The sequence below is a fragment of the Nycticebus coucang genome, chromosome 12, assembly GCF_027406575.1.
Source record: "Nycticebus coucang isolate mNycCou1 chromosome 12, mNycCou1.pri, whole genome shotgun sequence".
Classification (NCBI taxonomy): domain Eukaryota; kingdom Metazoa; phylum Chordata; class Mammalia; order Primates; family Lorisidae; genus Nycticebus; species Nycticebus coucang.
Window position 1 is genome coordinate 41708735 of NC_069791.1, and position 19642 is coordinate 41728376.

The 19642-nt window shown below is 35.1% G+C and overlaps 1 non-coding gene and 1 pseudogene across 1 annotated transcript; both read right to left on the reverse strand.

Annotated features, from left to right (window-relative positions):
* Positions 1-291: 291 nt before the first annotated feature.
* LOC128561922 (neurotrophin receptor-interacting factor homolog) lies at positions 292-990 on the reverse strand (annotated as a pseudogene).
* Positions 991-1038: 48 nt separating this feature from the next.
* LOC128562892 (U6 spliceosomal RNA) lies at positions 1039-1149 on the reverse strand. The gene has a single exon (XR_008373591.1). It is a non-coding gene; the product is annotated as a U6 spliceosomal RNA (small nuclear RNA).
* Between the last annotated feature and the right edge of the window lie 18493 nt (positions 1150-19642).

Below are 19642 nucleotides of genomic sequence, written 5' to 3' on the forward strand. Positions count from 1 at the left end.
TTATAATCATTTTCAGATTTTACTAATATAACTTTTAATGACTAAACAAATGAGAAAACAGTAGCGCATCAACTGACTGAAAAATTAAATCTTTTTTTTTTAATGTATTGACAACTACTCACTTTTTCTTCTTTACTCATTAAAGAATGGTGGTGTCCCTGGTGGTTCTTTGGTTTTGAGAACGTCCTCACTCTGCTTCTTTCACATTCAGAAGCAATTCCCAACCATCCAATGCATATTCTATTGCAGGATCAAGTTGAAAAGTCACTGTCTCTTCAACTGGCTTGAGAGCTATGAAGTAGACTGTTTCTTCTTCCACTTTGTCCTGTTGTGGTTTTTCTGGTGCCCAATAAGGTGTGAGCTCTGAGTAAATGCCTTTCCACATTTGGAAAGGTGGTACACATATAGGGGCTCCCCAGTGTGAGTCCTCTGATGCCTATTGAGGTGGGAGCTCTGGTGGAAGGCTTTTCCACAGTCCTGACATGGGTAGGGCTTAGCTCTAGTGTGAGTTTTCAGGTTCCGGGAGATGGCTGAGTGATCATTGAAGGTCCTCTCACACTCTTGACATTCAAATGGTTTCTTTCCAGAGCAAACTCTCTGATGCCACATAAGGGAAGAGCTCCGAATAAACCCTTTCCCACAGTCCTGACACACACAGGGACTCTCCTCAGTGTGGACTTTCTTATTTCCAGAAAAGTATCTTGGGTTCTGATACATTTTACTATATTCACTACACCTGCAAACTTGGCTCCCCTTGTGAATTCTTATAAATGTAATTTACTTTGCACTCCAGTTGGAGAGTTTCCTACAAACACTGCTGTCTCTGGCCTTTTGTCTTTCACAACAATTCTAAGTGAATTACCTTTCATGTTCTTAACCTGTGAGCCACATTTGTGCAAATGTTTTAGAGGAGACATTTTTCTGGAGCAAAACCTGGCTTGTGTGAAGACCAATGTTTGCCTGGGACTTGGGATTTTCACGAAGCTCCATCTTGGGGAGGACTTTTTCCAAAGTAGACCCTGTTTGTTCCAACACTTTAAAAATACATAACGCTTCATGAATTTGCGTGTCATCCTTGCACAGGGGCCATGCTAATCTTCCCTGTATTATTCCAATTTTAGTGCATGTATGTGCTACTGAAGTGCGCACGAGTTTGGTCACTTTATTGGATCTGTAAGTTTATGTCTTTTGCTGAATTATGGAAGTTTTATGTTATTATTTTCAATTATTTTTTCTCTCTACAGTTATTATTCTCTATTTGGAATGAAGTCATGCCAATGTTAGATCATTTGGTAATGTTCCACAGATCTTTGAGGTCCTGTTCACATACATTTTTTCATCTTCTCTTCTTTCTCTTAATACTGGATGGTATCTATTGAACTATCTAAAAGTTACCGATTATTTTTTCTCTGTAATTTCATTTTGCTTTGGAGCTCATTTTTAAACTACTTTGCTTTTAATTATTGTGTATTTCAGATCCGTAATTTCCATTTGTCTTCTCTTTAAGTCTCTGAATGCTGATACTTTCTATTTTTGATACATGTTTCAAAAGTGTTCACAATCAATTTTTTAAAGAATGATATAGTAACTATTTCTTAATCTTTGTCAGATAATACTGACACCTATGTCATCATTGGTCTCACTTGATCACCATTTCCTATGTGATTTGATATTAATGACTTCACATTATTTTATATGGTAAGTAACTATGGATTGTACCTTGACATTTTGAATACTGCATTATGAGAACTACACCCTATTTAGATCTCATTTGTGAGTCATCCAGTGCCCAGTCTAGGATCTGGGTGGACATCTGTCCATGAGATCAGCTCTCACAGTCTTTGATATGCTAATTTGTACCAGATTCACAGACGTGCAATTTTAGTGGTGAGCCCAAGAGTCCACAATTAACTCTAGAGGTCAATTTCCCAACCTCTGTTATTTCCCAAATACGTTTCTCTTTTTGAAGAGTTGCCTTATTTGTTGTACCAGGAGACACTTCTCACTTCTCTGATTGCACTGAACCCCCTCCCCTCCAAGTAACAGAGATAAAAGCCAAGAGCAACAATAAGAGGAGAGAGAGAGAGAAGCAAGAACGTTTTCCCTTGTTCTCATGGAACCTCATACTTACTGAATGAAGAGAAAATTTTCCACCTCGTAGAATGCTCGTTCTTACAAGTTTCTGTTACCATCATGGAATTTATTAGAAGCTATGGCACAAAAGAATAACAAAACACAAAGATAAACCAAAAATGAGACCTTTTTTTTCTTATCCTTTCTGAGTCATAAGTTTCCCCTCTTACTTCTCACAAGGGAACATTCATGTATTGCTCTATCTTTCTGCCTCCTATTGCTTATTCCTTTACAGATTCTTATTAGGTTGAGTTTAGGCTAAAGATAGCAGAAGGAAAAATGGCAAACTCGACAGAGGCTTAGTGGCATGTGGATTGTGATGGTCTACACACCGCTTATTGTTATTTTTTTTTTCAGAGTCCTCAAATACCAGGGCTACGCATTCTGCACAGATTTTATAGTTGTATTGCTTCTAAGGGAAAGAAAAATATCTGTTTACTCTGCCCTGCTTGGAACTGCAAACCCAAGATGTGAGTATGACAATTTGGACCGTATCATAACCCTATGTTTAGCTTTGTAAGAAACTGCTAAACTGTTTGTCAAAGTAGCTGTCCCAGTTTGGATTTCCACTAGCAAAGAATAAGAGATCCTCTTTCTCTAAATCTTTGCCAGAATTTTTGAAATCTTCAGAGTTTTGGATTTCTGTTATTCTAATAGACATGTAGAGATGTTAACAGCTCATTGATTTAGTTTGCAATTTCTTAAAAAAATATAATGTTGGAAATTGTTTCATATGCTTAGTTATAGTCTCGATATAAGATGTTCATGTGTGGGCAGCGCCTGTGGCTCAAAGGAGTAGGGCGCTGGTCCCATATGCCAGAGGTGGTGGGTTCAAGCCCAGCCCTGGCCAAAAACCACAAAAAAACAAACAAACAAACAAAAAAAAAGATGTTCGTGTGTTTTGCTAATTTTAATTGTTTTCCCCTTATTATTAAGATTTAAGAGGAGATTTTTGAATATTTTCGATAAAACTTTTTATCACATTTATGTGTGCTTGGAACACATAATGTTGCCAATATTGTCTTCCAGTTTATAGCTTATATTTTCTATCTCTTAAAAGTGACAATAGTGATACTCAGCCATGAGGTATGTAATCTCTTTGCAGAGATTTTGTGGGAGCTGTCAAATCCAAAAGGCTGAAGAACCAGGAAAAAGTTGCTATTGCAGTTTCAAGTTCAAATACAGTCCGTAAGAAGAATTCTTTTTCCCCTGGAAGATCTCAGTTTTTTTCTCTTTAAGCCTTAACTGACTAGGAGAGGCCCATGCAAATTATGGAATATAATCTGATAAATTAAAGACTAAAGAGTTAAATAGCAACTACAACTAGAAAAGTACTTTATAGCATCACCTAAACCCATAGTTGGACAAATATCTGGGCACTGCCATAAACTAGCCAAGTTGACACATAAAAGTAACCATAACAGAGGTGAAGTATGTTGAACTCCACTTATTTCCACTTTATTCTGAGAACCCAGATTACAAACCTCTAGTTTGCATTATATTAAAGCCCTACAAAATATACGGATAATTTTCCACTTAAAATATTGAAACCTATTACAAAAGCAGAAGTTTCTATCTACTGTCTCAACAAAAGATAAATGATACATTAATGCAGAACATATTTAAGACTGACCATGTATAAGTTTAGTGTTTCTTTGCCTCTATGAGGATCTGTATATCTAATAGAGACATGTATAAATGATACTCTGGAATGAAAGACTTAAAAAATGTTGGTATAGGGCTTGGTGTCTGTAGCTCAGCAGCCAGGGTGCCAGCCACGTACACTGGTGTTGGTGGGTTTGAACCCAGCCTGGGCCTGCCAAACAACAATGACAACTACGACCGAAAAATAGCCAGGCATTGTGTCAGGCACTGTAGTCCCAGCTACTTGGGAGGCTGAGGCAAGAGAATCTCTGAAGCCCAAGAGTTTGAGGTTGCTGTGAGCTGTGATGCCACAGCACTCTACCAAAGGTGACATAATGAGACTATGTCTCAAAAAAAAAAAAAAATGTTGGTATAGTGGTGGGAATCAAAGAAGTTCAAGAGAATTTGAATATAATATTGACATTTGGTCCAAAGCTCTTTTCCTTAGACTCTTTAAAATTTCCCTTGTCAGAAAGATAAGGAAACCTTGGTATTTAGGTAGAAAGCATTCTTCATATTCTAATCTGTCCATCAGTTGCTTAGCATGAAATACGGAAACAAAAGGTGAGCAAACTGCATCTCAGGATATGTGGATAACCTCATATCTGGCGAGTGGAGAAACAGCAGGTGTCTGCAGAGATGGCATAAGCAAGGAGCATGTTTCTGCCTCATCTAATTGTCCTCAAGAAGAAGTGACATCTTTCTCTTTAATGACACCACCTGGATGTTTCTTTTATTCTAAATATTTATCAATTAGTTCATTCTAATCACCCCAAAACACTTAAAATTCAAACCCATATTTCAGAAATTTAGGCCTATAAGCTTGTACTGATTTAGGCATTGTATTAGGGACCACCTTAAAGTAATTTCACTACTAAATACAGAAGGAGCTATGCCAATTTCAATTCTTCTTGAAGTTTTTCAATTATGATTTGGGTAGTAGGGAGATATTAAGTTTGATCAGGGAAGGGAATCTCTAAACATTACACAAATAGCAATGCGGGAAAGACACATGAGTGGATGGTCTTCTACATTAGATGGGGTAGTATGATAATGAGGATGTGAGGCATGATAGGCCTAACAGGAAACAAGACCAGAAGAGTAATCAACCTTTGCAATCTCCTTGTGTGGAACAGTCCCTTCCCTCATAGATGCTGAGGATAGTGTGAGTGTACTTTTGACTTGATCTGTGTTCAAGTTCTGAGAGGCAGTCTCATTTTTTGGCATGAGTCTGACTTTGAAATAAGGATGAATTAGGAAAGTTAAAGGGAGGTTCAAAGACGTGAAGCACCAAGGAAGAAAATAAGCATAGTGACCATAAGCAAGCATGGTACAAGTCTTCTGGCAACTTTCTTTAGAACGTCCTCTTATACTCTCCAAATACCTCAGTGGTTGCATTTAATTATCAGTCCCCCTCATCAAATGCCTATAGATTATTTGGTAAGAAAATTTCTTTTTCTTATAAATGAGACAAAAATCAAAATATTGTAAACAGTTTTCTTATGAGTAATTATAATTGTATTAAATATATAAAAACTCTGATCTTCATTTTTTTTCTATTAATAACAGGACAACCTGTTTTCTGTTCAAAATATTAACCTCCAAAGCACTGTGCACACAAACTATCCTGCTGAGATATTTTGAGACTTGGGTTTCTTTTCCTTGAATTGTTCATTCCAAACCATGAGAGGGGATATGTGAAAAGTACGATATCACATTAAATCTGTGAACTTTATTGTCAGAAAGAGTTAAGTTGTAATGACAGTTATACTAGTTTTATGACATTTGCCAAATTACTGCTCTGAATCGTGGCTGTCACTTTTGCCCCTATATTAAACTCTTCTTCAAATTGCACACTTTGAATATGCCATCTATTTCTTTCTGAGAATCCGACTTTTTCACCATGTCAGTATAACAACTTTTTTAAAACTTGCAAAAATCTAATGTCTCTCTTATTCCTTGAAAATTACCAAATATTGTTCTTTCTGTCCATTATACCTGTGAGTTAGACTCAGAAAAGCATATTGTAGAAAGCATGAATTTACATATTCTCACCAGTAATGGTTCCTGGTCTAATGATGTGATGCTGTTTGGAACATACATACTTGGTGGCTTTCTTCAGAGATTCAAAAGTGTACTTGCTCCTTCCTGATTATGCTATGCATGTTGAATAGATGATTTACCCTAAGGGTGAACTCAAAATCCATTTTGAAATTTTGCTGAATTATTAAATGATAGTTGAATTATTGTGATAGCAGGACTATGACTAAATTATTAACTAATAGCTAGGAGATGAATGGCTACCTTACTGGCTCAGCTATCGACTGCAATGTTTAGCACTTCTGTGGCTAATCAGGTAATGTTTATTGTAAAGACCATAATTTAGAATGAAAAGGTTATTTCATAGTAATTTTTAAGCTCTGATGTTACTGAAGCTCTTTTTTTTCTTCTATATGTATCGACTCCTTTAGTGATTTTATTGTTCTAAAGCTTTAAATTCTTTATCTAAGCTCTCACAGACTCTTATGGACTCCAGATCAAGGTAGACACCTGCCCAATCAATATTTCTATGTGATTGACAAGTAAGCACTTCAGACTTAGAATATTACAGTAAAACTCTTATATTACCTCCAAAACATGTTCTATCTAATATCATTAAATGATCACTCCCTCTTTCCATTAAAAAAATTACCTTTCACTCTATTTTACACATGGCTAAAGAATAAAATCAGTTCTCACTAATATTATCGTAACACAAATTTGGGTCAGTCTCTCATTCTTTGGTCATCAACTCCTATAGCCTCCTACCTGATCCTCCTCTTTTCCTGCCTAAGCCTTCTTCTTCCTCTGACTATTCTCAACACAGCAATGAGAATGACTGTGTTAACATTTGGGTTAGACCATTTTTTTTTCTTTTCTTTTTTTTTTGGTAAACATCCTCCTGTGACTTCCCACCTTACTCTGAGTAGATGATGGACTTGAAGAATTCCCACGATCTATGCTCTTGTTAGCTTCCTGGCTGGCCTTGGCTCTTAGGATTCATCCTGCTATTGCACTTGCACTGTGCTTGTCTTTCTTAATGTTCTTGAACATTCCAGTGATACTTCTGCAGAGAACCTTTGCACATTTTTTTCTATAGCTAGGCTCACTCTCCCTCACTTTATTCACGTGGCTTCATGCCTTGTTGCTTTCCCTCTTCAGACCTTCATCCCATCACATTAATGCTATTGGTGTCTCTTTTTAAAAAGCAGTAAACACTTTTCATTTAGTGCATTGCTCCCCATCTTTGTTTATTTTCCCTAGTCTTTATTATGTCCTTTACATATTATATATTTTACTAACATTTTCTTTTTAAAAAAAATCTGTTTCTCCCTCTCAGACTACAAGATCTGTGGTGCAAGTATTATGGTTTTTATTACTATCATATGCCTTGTGCCTAGAAAGATAGTTGGAACAAACCAAAAACGATATCTATTTGTTGAATAAATAAATGAATATGGAATATTAGCCACAAAGTGCTAAATGACCTCAGTTTTTATAATTAATTCTAAATCATTTTCTGTCCATTTTCTAACCCATGTAAAGCATTCTCTTAAGTCTTTTGACAGCAATCATTTGCTTCTTAAGCTAATAAGACTGTCAAACCTCCAAGATCATTGACCTTATAATTCCTACCACTAATTAGTAGTAAAAGGCTTTACCCACCTATTGGGAAAAGTTAGATCTGTCACTAACTCTGATAATAGATTATTCATATTATGTTTCCATGTTCATAAGTAAAGAGGTATTTCATCTGACTACAAGTATAAAGATATACTTAGCTTTAATGGTATTTAACACTTCAACAATGCAATCATGTAACTTGGAGTGGTGAGGCAATATTTATCTAGAAAATAGATTTTCCAGATCTCCAGTAGAGACTGCAATTACAGAAACACACTAAGATGTCTTAGATTTCAAAGAGTTTCAGAAAATTGTCTTATTCGATATTTAAGCAGTGTTATGAGTTGTATCAAATTTAGAGTTTTTTTCACCATTGAACATGCTTCAGAGATAATAATAACCAAATGTGGTTAATAGCAATTGTTGATTTCTTTGCAGAATTAATTTACTCACCATTATTAGTTTTCAAAATTTCATTAGCTTTAACAATTTCTTTTTGGATCTAATAGTCCTATAATTTTAAAGATTTTTTTTTAAAATACATACTACACTATTTCAAGTAGTTATAAATTAGGGAGATATTTTAAGGAGCAAATGCCATCCAGGTACATATCTTTACCACACAGTAGACATCACCGAGTCAGGTCATTGAACATGTATTTTCTCCATAGTTCAAATGCCTAAATCATGCAGAAATAGCTTTCTACTTATCTGGATAAGAGACAGAGTAAATAAGAACTGTAAAAATGTTTATATATCACCCAAGTTTATCTTTTTCCTTCATATAGCAGGAAAATGAGGCTCAGATAGAAAGAGATTTAATTTCTTAAAAGCAAGATTCCATCATGTTAATATTACTAAACCAAGATAATTTACACATAAAATACCTCTGAAAATACTGTGCAATTAACTGTACAGTCATCAGTCGGGAATCTGATGAAACTCTGCAACGGACTTTTCAAGGTACAATGAGGGCACCATCTTGGGGATAACATCTCAATCCTTCAATTTGAAGTATATACATATTTAAAAAAAACAATGCCTCTCACATGGTTTTGTGTCCCTCAGAGCTATACTACCTATGTGCAGAAACCAAGTCTTCTAGTAGGAACGGCCATTCTCTCATTGTTCCCATATTGCATATCACAGAATATTAAACATTTTGGTTTTTGGAGATGGGAAACACTTCATTAACAATATAAAATAAACTGATCTGCGGTTGCTGTTTGGGGTCATCTTGTCATATGGCCAGTGGGGAAAGAAAGGAGGCATGTAATCTGGCAGGAACAATTAATCTTTATTATGAATCTGTAAAGGATAAGATCATTGCTACTTATTGGTGCCAGGAGGAGTTTGTTTGAACTCAGTGAATTTATTGGAATGCCTCTTGGCATTTTTGCCTTGATGATAGCTTTGAAAGGGAGATTGTAGTAGCCAAAGCCAGATAGGTCAGGATAATAGGAGTGAAATTCTCCTTGGGAACGGTCTAGTTAACCCCACATATCAAACAACCAAATTACTGCCTGGAGATCAACTACACTATTAGGGATCCAATTACACTCCTATTTTCAGCTTTTTATTTATGTAGGGATTATGACTAACCATCATCTCAAAAAATCAGTAATAGATGTTAGTGAATAAAGTTAATGAGGACCAATATTTAGATCCTACCTGGATAAAGGGTACTCTGTAACAGAGAATATCAGTAGCCAGTGCTTTCTGTCTGTGTTCAGATCTCCTGATTTCTTACTGAAAACAACCTTCATTAAACTATCTGAGGGCTTCCTGTGGTGACTTGAATTTATTCTGCATATTCTTGTAGCGAGAAAGAACAGCCATAAATAAATTAATAAATACTCCGGTTTTATTTTTATGCAATAACGTAAGAAGTATTGGAAATGTTGTGCAATATTGTAATTTAAATAGTTTTCTTAAGGAAAGCCTGGCCGAAAAGTTAATATTTATGGAAATATCTGAAAATGGCAAGGGGATCTGACAGTCTGCAGGAAGAATCTACTAGGAAGAGGATACAGTAAAAATCATGAGATCAGAAAGTTTCCGGCATGTTTTGGAATAAGAAGGTCAACGATGGCCTCTGGACTAGATAGCATAAGAGATGGTAGAGTAAAAAAGATGAAATTGAATGGAAGCAAGATAGGGAAAGGGTGGGAGTGGCAGTACTGGGCATCTTAAGTCATTGTAGGATCCTTGCTCTTTATTCTGAAAAAGAACGGACACCATTGGAGGGTATTGAAAAACTCAATCTCAGATTTTGAAATATTTTGATCCTAAGAGGTTGATTTCTGGCTCCGTTGTCTCTGAAAATAGGTTATAGATCCTGAAAAGAAGAGGAGGGTATCTGGGCAAGATTATTCAGATATTGTTTTGTTCTTCTTTTGTTTATACCTTATCCACGGAGGAAATTGTGAAACCAGGTACAGAAATTTCTGTGATTAGTCATATTGGCTTTTAAGGCTCCTGGGCTTTAGTCAATATTTGCAAAGCTGGTTTCTACTTTCATTTCTTCTCTATTTTCCCGTTATAATGACTTCAGGGTTACTATGTTCTCTGCTAATACTGATGACAAGGAAGAGACAGGGGTAAATTTTCTACCAAATATTTAAATGCTTTACCTCTTAGTCAGATTGTTTATATATATAAATGTGGGGAGAAATTTTTCCTTTAAGATAATATAGCTGTCTCCTTAACATGGATCACCAAAAGTCCTATCAAACAGATATATCTACATTTTTAGTAGTTAAGGAAGGTCACTTTTATTTACTTTCTTTTTTTTTTATTAAATCATAGCTGTGTACATGAATGCAATTATGGAGTACAATGTGCTGGTTTTATATGCAATTTGAAATACTTCCATCAAACTGGTTAACATAGTCTTTACAGCATTTTCGTAGTTATTGTGTTAAGACATTTATATTCTACACTTAGTAGATTTAACTTGCACCCTTTTAAAATTCAAGGTAGGTGTGGTCCTACCAATTACCCTCCTTCCACCTATCCTCCCACTTCCCCGGAAGGTCACTTTTAAATTAGCCACTAACCCTAGGGTATGAGAAATAAATAAATGAATATATCACCACAAACTGCCCCATGTTTAAGTGAACAACATAGATTTTTATAAAGAAGTGTCCTCCCAAAAGCATGTTTTTATTTTGTAGGAATTTAATTTGTAATGCCAGAGCGATGTCGATTAATACAAAATGACTTTTTCTATTATTCAGGGAGTTTAACTGACGTTTTGAAACTCACTGAGAAGAAGTATGCCAACTTATCATTATTATTGATTTTTCCTGACATTTAGGTAAAAGGTCTTACTGTTTTAATATGAGGAGCTAAGTGATCTATAATGTAGATTTATAGTCATAAACTATAAGAATCCGTCAGATAAGCCAACTCATCAAAATTTTTAACCTTTGATATGTGCTGGGTGGTCATATTTCAAGAGAATGAACACACTCTGGTCATCTCTAAAATCCAAAAAGAAAGTTGTGTACCTCCATAACATTCTAAAATTTTTATAAAAAAAAAGGAAAAAACAATTCTTTAATGAACTTAATCATATAGGGTAGACTCTGCTGAAACTCCTGGTACTGTAATACTCTGGATTTAACAAATAAAGTCCAAATGTTGAGTTCTTACAACCCTTTTTATAGAGAAGGATAATTTTATCCCTGCTCATTCAGGCTACATAAATTGTAAGTCTGATTTATGTGTCACAATGTTTTTCTAATTTTTTTCCCCAACAAGAAAATATCAGTATTACTCAGCAAATAACTATCCATATTTTTTCTTCATTTATCAAAAAGTAGAGACAAGACTTTTGTGTTTCCATTAAATTAATGTTATGTATAATATATTTTATTGTTAAATATGTGTTTCTACTTATTTTCTTGCCTAACAATATCATTATTCTATTGAACAAAAAAAAAACCGTATATTGCTATAAAGTGGTTTGGTACAGAAATGCCTAGGTGCCATCAAACAATCTATTAGTACTAAACCTTATTTTGCCATTTCTACGATGCACTGAACTTTTTAAATTATGTATTTAACTGGCCCATCAATATTTATGAGATCTTATACGGTACAATTAAAAGTCCTAATACAAAACTTACGCATACATTATAGAGAAAGAGAAAATGATCAGTTAAGGTTTATTTATTTTGTTGGCTTTGTTTTCTTTCTCTAAGAGCTTCAATCTCACCACCAATAAAAATCACATAAAATTTTTTGTATATTTCTTTCTTAGTCCTTTTTTTGTTGTTGTTAAATAATATCCTTTACATCACATTCATTTTATTCAAGGTGGCATATACTTACATGGCATGTGTGATAACAATGATTTCTTCAAAGAGCATGAGTCTGTTACCTGATGTTAACACTGATATGTAAAGGGTCATGATTCCTTTTGTGTGTAGCATTGGGCTGAGAAAGTGGAGCAAATATTGAAAAAAAAAAATGGAGGGGGTGGTGAAAGAAAGGAAGAAAGCAAAAATTAGAAAAATTAGAAGCTCTGGGGTTTTGTTTATAGTCTTTGCCTTCTCTCCTGCACTGCCAAGTTCCAACTTTCTTAACAGGTTTGATTTTTTTAGTGTTTTATTTAGTTATAGGAAAAACTTCCAAGTCCATCACACCTATCATAAGTGAGTTAATGTGATTCTCTAACTTGCCTGCGAAAGACTTTTGATCACCCACCCAATATCACACATTCAGGTCATGTATTTTGGTTCTTTTCCTCAAGTATTGATGTGCCTAGATCATGAAGTCCCCAAAGACCACCAGGGAGCTGATTCCGATACAAAAGCAAAAGAGCCTTTATTGTTATAAGCTGGAGCCTGGGCTCCTGGGGGCTCTGCTGCAACAGATCCAAGCCAGGAGCTTTGAGCTTTGAAGCAGGGGATTTTTATAATGCTGCATAGTAAATGGGGCATACACAACTCAAACAAAGGGACTGCTTCCGGATTGGCTGCCACTGGGCCTGCCATATGGCCTGATCCAGAAGGCCGTTCTGATTGGGGGCCGGTGACTCATGATTTTGGGGAAATGCCTGCTATTACCGGAAAGTGAAACTTTCAAAACAAAATGGCGGAGAAAATGAAACTTATTTCCTAAGATGGTGCTTACCACCCAAGATGGCGTTGGTCTGGTTCTCTCAGTATCAAGCATATCCAATATTTCTTAGCTTCTAAGTTTGATTGATGCTGGGCAAGTTCAGTATTAGACTTTTACTATAAGGACTGTAACAGATGTATTTATTTTCTATTAAAATAAATGAATTATTGCATAATTTTATATAATATAGTGGTATCATAATTAACCATTATTTAATCTTCATCATATTGTGGGACAATATTCACGGATTATAAATAATGTGGAAATGGACACTGTTTTCCATTGCTTTTCTAAGTTACTATCATAAGATAGAGTCTCAAAAGTGGGATTAATATGTCAAAGGGATAAGCATTTTCATGGTGTTAAGTTCTGATTGACAAATTGCTTTCTAAAATGAATTAACTGAATTATTCTCCAACCAGATTTATTTTAAACATTAAGTAGTATTACTTTTTCAATATTTCTAATTTAGAAAGTGAAAAATAATAACTCATTGATATTTCAATTTGTGTTTACTTGATTACCAGTGAGGTTTAACATCTTTATATATTTTGTGCTGTTTAATACATCTGACTTATTCGTATAAAATCAAATACATCCTAATGAGAAAAACTGCACATATACTCACCTTGTATGAATACATGGTTACATGGAACTTTAATGTATGAATGTTAAAAATATTAAACTTATTTATTTTGTTAATAGCACTATTTTTAACCTGTATTAGACATTGGTGATAGAATTATCAAGCAAATATTAAGCATACAACCTGTGCTTGAGTTTCTTGAGTGAAAATGTACTGTTACAATACTTTGGAGACATGTAGATAAAATGTAGTCAATAGTTATTCAAGAGTGAATAGAATAAACACATTTTGGAGCTCTTTCCATATGGGCATCTTGGTACTAAGAAAAGCATCACTTCCAGTAACAGGTTAAAAAAAAATGAAAAAAACACTCGCCCTCCAAACAGCAGTATGACTTTTGACACTTTCAGGTTGATTAAGAACTGAAGTCACAGTGGGCATCCATCAGAGTCTAAAAACATCGAACAACGGGTCTCCCCATTGGTGGGAGGAAATTAGTGACTAAAGCCCTTAAAACCAGGGAATCAATGGTGGTGCTGTGCTACAGGGAATCTATGAACAAGCTTCTTCCTTTTCTTTTTCACAGGGGGCATCCATAGAGAGTGGGATCTGTTGAAATCAATAGAAACCATTGTGAAAGGAGTGCGTATGTAGTGGATTTAAACTGGCCTGAGACCTAGGTAAAGGGAAAATGAAATGTGTTTGTATCTACGGTAATTGTTTCAGACCTACATTGTTGGTAAAAGAAAAAAAAAATCTTACACATCCAACCAACTAAAATAACAGCAGAATTCACCAATGTGCAAAATCATGTTTTGTTTCTGAAATGATCTGGTTGTAAAATAATTTCATTTCAGGAATACTGGAGAAGACATATGCTCTCTCTTCTGACTTGATGGAAAGTGACATTCTCCACTGCGTCATAATTGACAAGTACATACAATGATGTACTAAAATGCCAAAGTGAAGAAGAAAATATGCAGCTTAATTCAAGTCCAGATTAGCCAAATTTTAATTTATTACAGGTTGGAAGCTACCCCCATTCTGCTGATACCACAGATGAATCTCAGAATTTTTCTAGCCATCCTTATGTTAACCCGAAGTTTCCCCTTATATCCACTACATATTCTGGGCAGGTATAAGAACAACACATGAGAATGGCTACCGAGTGGAAAACAATGTAGGAGGGAAGGCTGAAAATTCACTGAGATGAGAGAAGAAAGCTTTGGTGAATTATTCCTGGCCATTTCCACTTTGCCTCGCTACCCTATAAAATAAATTTCAGCTCCTTTAGCAGACATATCTAAGAGTGACAATCTGTCTATCTATCTCTATATACAAGGTGTCCATAAAGTTCATGTCTAAATTAAAATAGTATGCAATTTTAAATTGCATACAAACTCTATGGACACTTTGTATATATACATTCATATATACATATAAATATGTATACATACATATACACAGGTTTTTACTGTTCAGTCTTTATCTGTCCGTTTGGACATTATTTTTTGATTTACAATATTCAGATACAGTTGTATCCCCTTATAGCATCCCTTCTCTCGCAAACTATTTCATCTATTCCCAGTTTAATCACTAATCAGTGGTGCCTTGAATGTGATCATGTAAATGTTGTCTTTCAAAGAACCAAAGGTTATAATGTATTTGTTACCCCCGAGACAGAGTTGTCTTTCTATCTTTTCTAAATTAATTGCAGAATTCCTCATCAACCCTTTCTAAATGTCCGGTTATATTATCTATTTCATTTTTGTACTCCAAAATTCTTCCTTTAAAAATTCAGTGTTCTCTCACTCTAAACTGGAATTACTGTTCTCCAGGCCTGCTCAATCACTGCTTCTATCCAGTCTTATTTTTGTTGCTATCTTAGGTTTAATGATTTTTTTTATATCTAGATGTATATTTATTTTTTATCCTCTTATTTTAGAAAAGCACATTCTGAAATGCTCTTTAAGGAAAATTTTCCTTAAATTTCCTGAGTCATTACATAACTGACCATGTATATAATTTGTCTCATGTAATTGATTGGCAGTTTGGTTGGCCATGGAATTCTAGGCTGATGAGTCAGACCAAAGCTCAAAGTTAGCATGATGCATGCTGCTCTCTAGGTGACATATACAGAAACTTGCAAGCATTTCCGTTTATTTGTATTTTGAAATTTCACAACAATGTTTTGTCTTTGACTATTTATTTTCCATTTATTTCTCTGAACACTGTTTGTATTCTTTCTTTTTGAAGATACATATCCTTCAGTTCTGGGACCTCAGTTTGTATTATTTCTTTGATGATTTTCTGTTTTCCGTGTAGTCTATTTTCACTTACTTATTTCACTTATTTTCCAGATGCTCTGTGTTAGAACTCTTGGGTTGATGTTCTGGACCTTGTACATTCTCCTTTTATTCTAATATCTCAGAGTTTTAATTGGTTTCCTCTTCCATTAAAATGATTTTAAATCTTTTAATTTGTTTCATTTCAACAATTATAGATTAAATTTCCAGGAGCTAGTCCATGTTCTCCCTTGTGTTTCTGATGCAACATTTTCCACTTTTCTCACTTTAAAAGCTACGCCATTTTTTCCTTGTAGTATATTATATAGTATTTTATTTCTACAAAATTATCTTTTCAGTGTTGTTTATTAGTAGTCTTTCTAAATTGGAGGCTTTAATTAAAAGTCAGGTATTCTTCATCTATATTTTAATTTAAGAAGGAAAGATCGTTTGGGTGTTCTCTCTCTCTCTTTCTCTCTGTCTATATGTGCATTATAGCTAGAGGGATTTGCATTAATGTAAGTGTGGATATCTTCCTGGATATTTCTTTGAGGATTTCTAAATGCCATATAGAGAAGTATTTATTTTATCCTTTTTAGCTTAGCTGGAAAAGAAACTTCAGATATTTGTTTTTTTTTTTTTTTTTTTTTTTTTTACAGAGTCTCACTCTGTTGCCCCAGCTAGAGTGCTTTGGTGTTAGCCTAGTTCACAGCAACTTCAAACTCTTGGATTCAGGCAATGCTCCTGCCTCGGCCTCCTGAGTGGCTGGGACTACAGGTACCTGTTACACCCTGGGTGGAGTGCCATGGCATCATCATAGCTCTCAGCAACCTTAGTCTCTTGGGCTCAGGTGATACTCTTGCCTCAGCCTTCCCAGTAGCTGGGACGATAGACACCCACTACCATGCCTAGCTAGTTTTTTCTATTTTTAGTAGAGACAGAGTCTTGCTCTTGATCAGGCTGGTCATGAACTCCTGAGCTCAAGAAATTCTCTTACCTCAGCCTCCCAGAGTCCTGGGATTACAGACATGAGACCTCACACCAAGCCAAGAAACTTTAGAACTTCTGCCTAATGAGGTACAATCTGACAGTGGGGGAAAATGTGTAATATATTCTATATACAGATGTGATTTTAATCCTACTATTTTAAGGCTTTTTTTCCTGACATTTTCATAATAAGAATTTAATATCTTACAAAAACATTTTTTGTTTTGTCTTAGGTGGGGGGCCACATTGATTACCTTCTTCTTTCTTTTCAGTAATCTTCTCCAAGTTGCATAGCTTCTTTTACCCAACCATTTGAACTTTTGTGTCTCTCCATATCCTCCAGAGCATACTGAAATCTTCAATACACATTATTTTTTTTTTTAGAGACAGAGTCTCACTTTATCACCCTTGGTAGAGTGCTGTGGCATCACAGCTCATAGCAACCTCCAACTCCTGGGCTTAGGTGATTCTCTTGCCTCAGCCTCCCAAGTAGCTGGCACCACAGGTGCCCACCACAATGCCCGGCTGTTCAATACACTTTTATACACTGTCACTCTTATGATTTTCATGAATTTGGATTTATGTACTTCTTTTTCCTTTACTTTTATTAGTTTTTGTTGTTGTTGTCGTCGCAGTTTGGCCAGGGCCAGGTTCGAGCCCACCACCCTCGGTATGTGGGGCCAGTGCTCTACCCACTGAGCCACAGGCGCCACCCTTCCTTTACTTCTATTATTATAGTTTTTCTAGAAGGATAAGAGGTGCAAATGTAGTCACTCCATCATTTTTTTTATTAGAAGTTATTCCTTGTACCTTTTTTTTCAAACAGGAAATTGGGAGAATTTAAACATTTTTTAACAAATATACACATGAAAAAGAATTCCTCAATCTAGAACTTTTGAGAGTTTATTATCTAAGCATTGTTATTTTTAGTTAGTTTAACGTCCTAGGAGATCTCTTAATACCCTTCCGCTTTCAAAATCTTCATTAAGGGGCGGCGCCTGTGGCTCAGTGAGTAGGGCGCCGGCCCCATATGCCGAGGGTGGCGGGTTCAAACCCAGCCCCGGCCAAACTGCAACCAAAAAATAGCCGGGCGTTGTGGCGGGCGCCTGTAATCCCAGCTACTCGGGAGGCTGAGGCAAGAGAATCGCTTAAGCCCAGGAGCTGGAGGTTGCTGTGAGCTATGTGATGCCACGGTACTCTACCGAGGGCCATAAAGTGAAACTCTGTCTCTACAAAAAAAAAAAAAAAAAAAAATCTTCATTAAGTTATTTCACATATTTATACTTTCTGCTCTGATTGCCTCCTACTTATTTCTCAAGAAGCAGCATATATAGGACCTCCCAGGAAACTATTTATGATATTTAGCACACATTAAATCAGTGGTTCTCAACCTTCCTAATGCCACAGCCCTTTAATACATTTCCTGTGGGTCACGACCCACAGGTTGAGAACCGCTGCATTAAACGCTATTTCTCTGTGATCGAATTGCATGCTGCTTGTATTTTATTGAATTTGATATGATTTCATCTGTTTCATCAACTATATTTAAATCCTTATCTTCTTTGTCTATATTTATCAGCACCTAACAGTTTTTTTTAAACTTGAAGTAGCAGTAAAATACATTTTAAATATTTATTTATCAATTGGATAAATGAATAACTATGCCTTTCATAATGATGTGTTCAACATGAACCAGCAGTATAATCTAGGGAGCAAAAATATTACAATCTTAAAAATAATATGGTATTTTTAAAAGAAGAGGGTAAAAGTTTGGTGTGGGTCACATCATGCTTAGAAATTTTCACATACTTCTAAAAATTACAATTTAATGGGGATATTAAGAAAAATAATATTGGGGGTGGCACCTGTGGCTCAAGGAGTAGGGTGCTGGCCCCATACACCGGAGGTGATGGGTTCAAACCCTGTCCCCGCCAAAAACTGCAAAAAAAAAAAAAAAAAAAGGAAAAAAGAAATATAATGTTGGTGTGTTAGGAAATAGGAGAGAATGATATGAGAGTGTCAGAAAATAATGTCAATGGAAGAGCAGTTAAAGGAAATAAGAATTTGTCATATGATCTATTTAAAGTTCTGAGACATGATGTATATTCTTAAGTATGTGAAGAATTGTGGTATAGGTGTAGGATTAATTTTTTGTCTGAGTCTAACTTCAAAAGAATACCTTGATGAATGGGTTTTAGAATTTTGGTTTAATGTGATAAGAACTACCCACCTGGAACACAGTGGTCAGGAAAAAATATTGTCTTTCATGAGAAGTTCCACACTTACTTCTTCATGAAAGAAAATGGTTATCTCCTTCATGAAAGGTTCCACTTCTCTGGGAGGTGTCAGGGAGTTTTTTTGCACATGCTCAGTACCTGGACTATAGAACCTCTAAGAAGTGCTCCGAATTACTAAGGATTGTTTTGATCATTACAGTGCAATAAGAGAATTTAGATGACCTACGAAATCCAACCACACAGCAGAATTAATGAATCATAAAGTGAAGGTCATTGATACACATAGTACATAATAAAATTAAATTTTTAATATTCAAAAATATGGTGGTCAGAACAATGAGAAAAAAATATCAAAATTAAAATGATAAGAAATCTTTCCATAGTAGTTTATATCTTGTAATCCATAATGTATTTTTGGCTCATAATAGTCATCATTAAATCCATACATAACTTCAAAGTTTAGGTATTCTTCCCTTTTTCAGATTATTTTAAAGATTGAAAGAACTAAATAAATGAATGACCAAATTAAATAAAGTCCCCAAGCCTGCTCAGATAATGAGTTAGTTGTAATACTTAGACTTTATATGTTTGCTTTAGAACATAGCATTCATAGAACTGCCACAGAACTGATTACATTTTAATCTATAATTTAATTGTTACATTTTAAACTGCATGATAAAAGGATAACAATTCTGAGTGATTTGCATTTATAACCTTCTCAGTCTATGTAAGACAAGCACCAACTCTGTATTTCCTTTTATGATCGCAGAAAAAAAATATGCTATCTACTTTGTCTTCATTATTGGACCTTAGTATGATTAAGAATGCTTTCCTGTCTATTTGTATTAGAAGAGTTAGCTGAATTTACACCTCTCCCAAATTACTAACAACATAGAACCACTCTTTGTTCAATTGCTCCTAAAAACATTTCTCAAACTGTAGTGATCTATTACATTGTGTCTGCTACTTCAAAATAT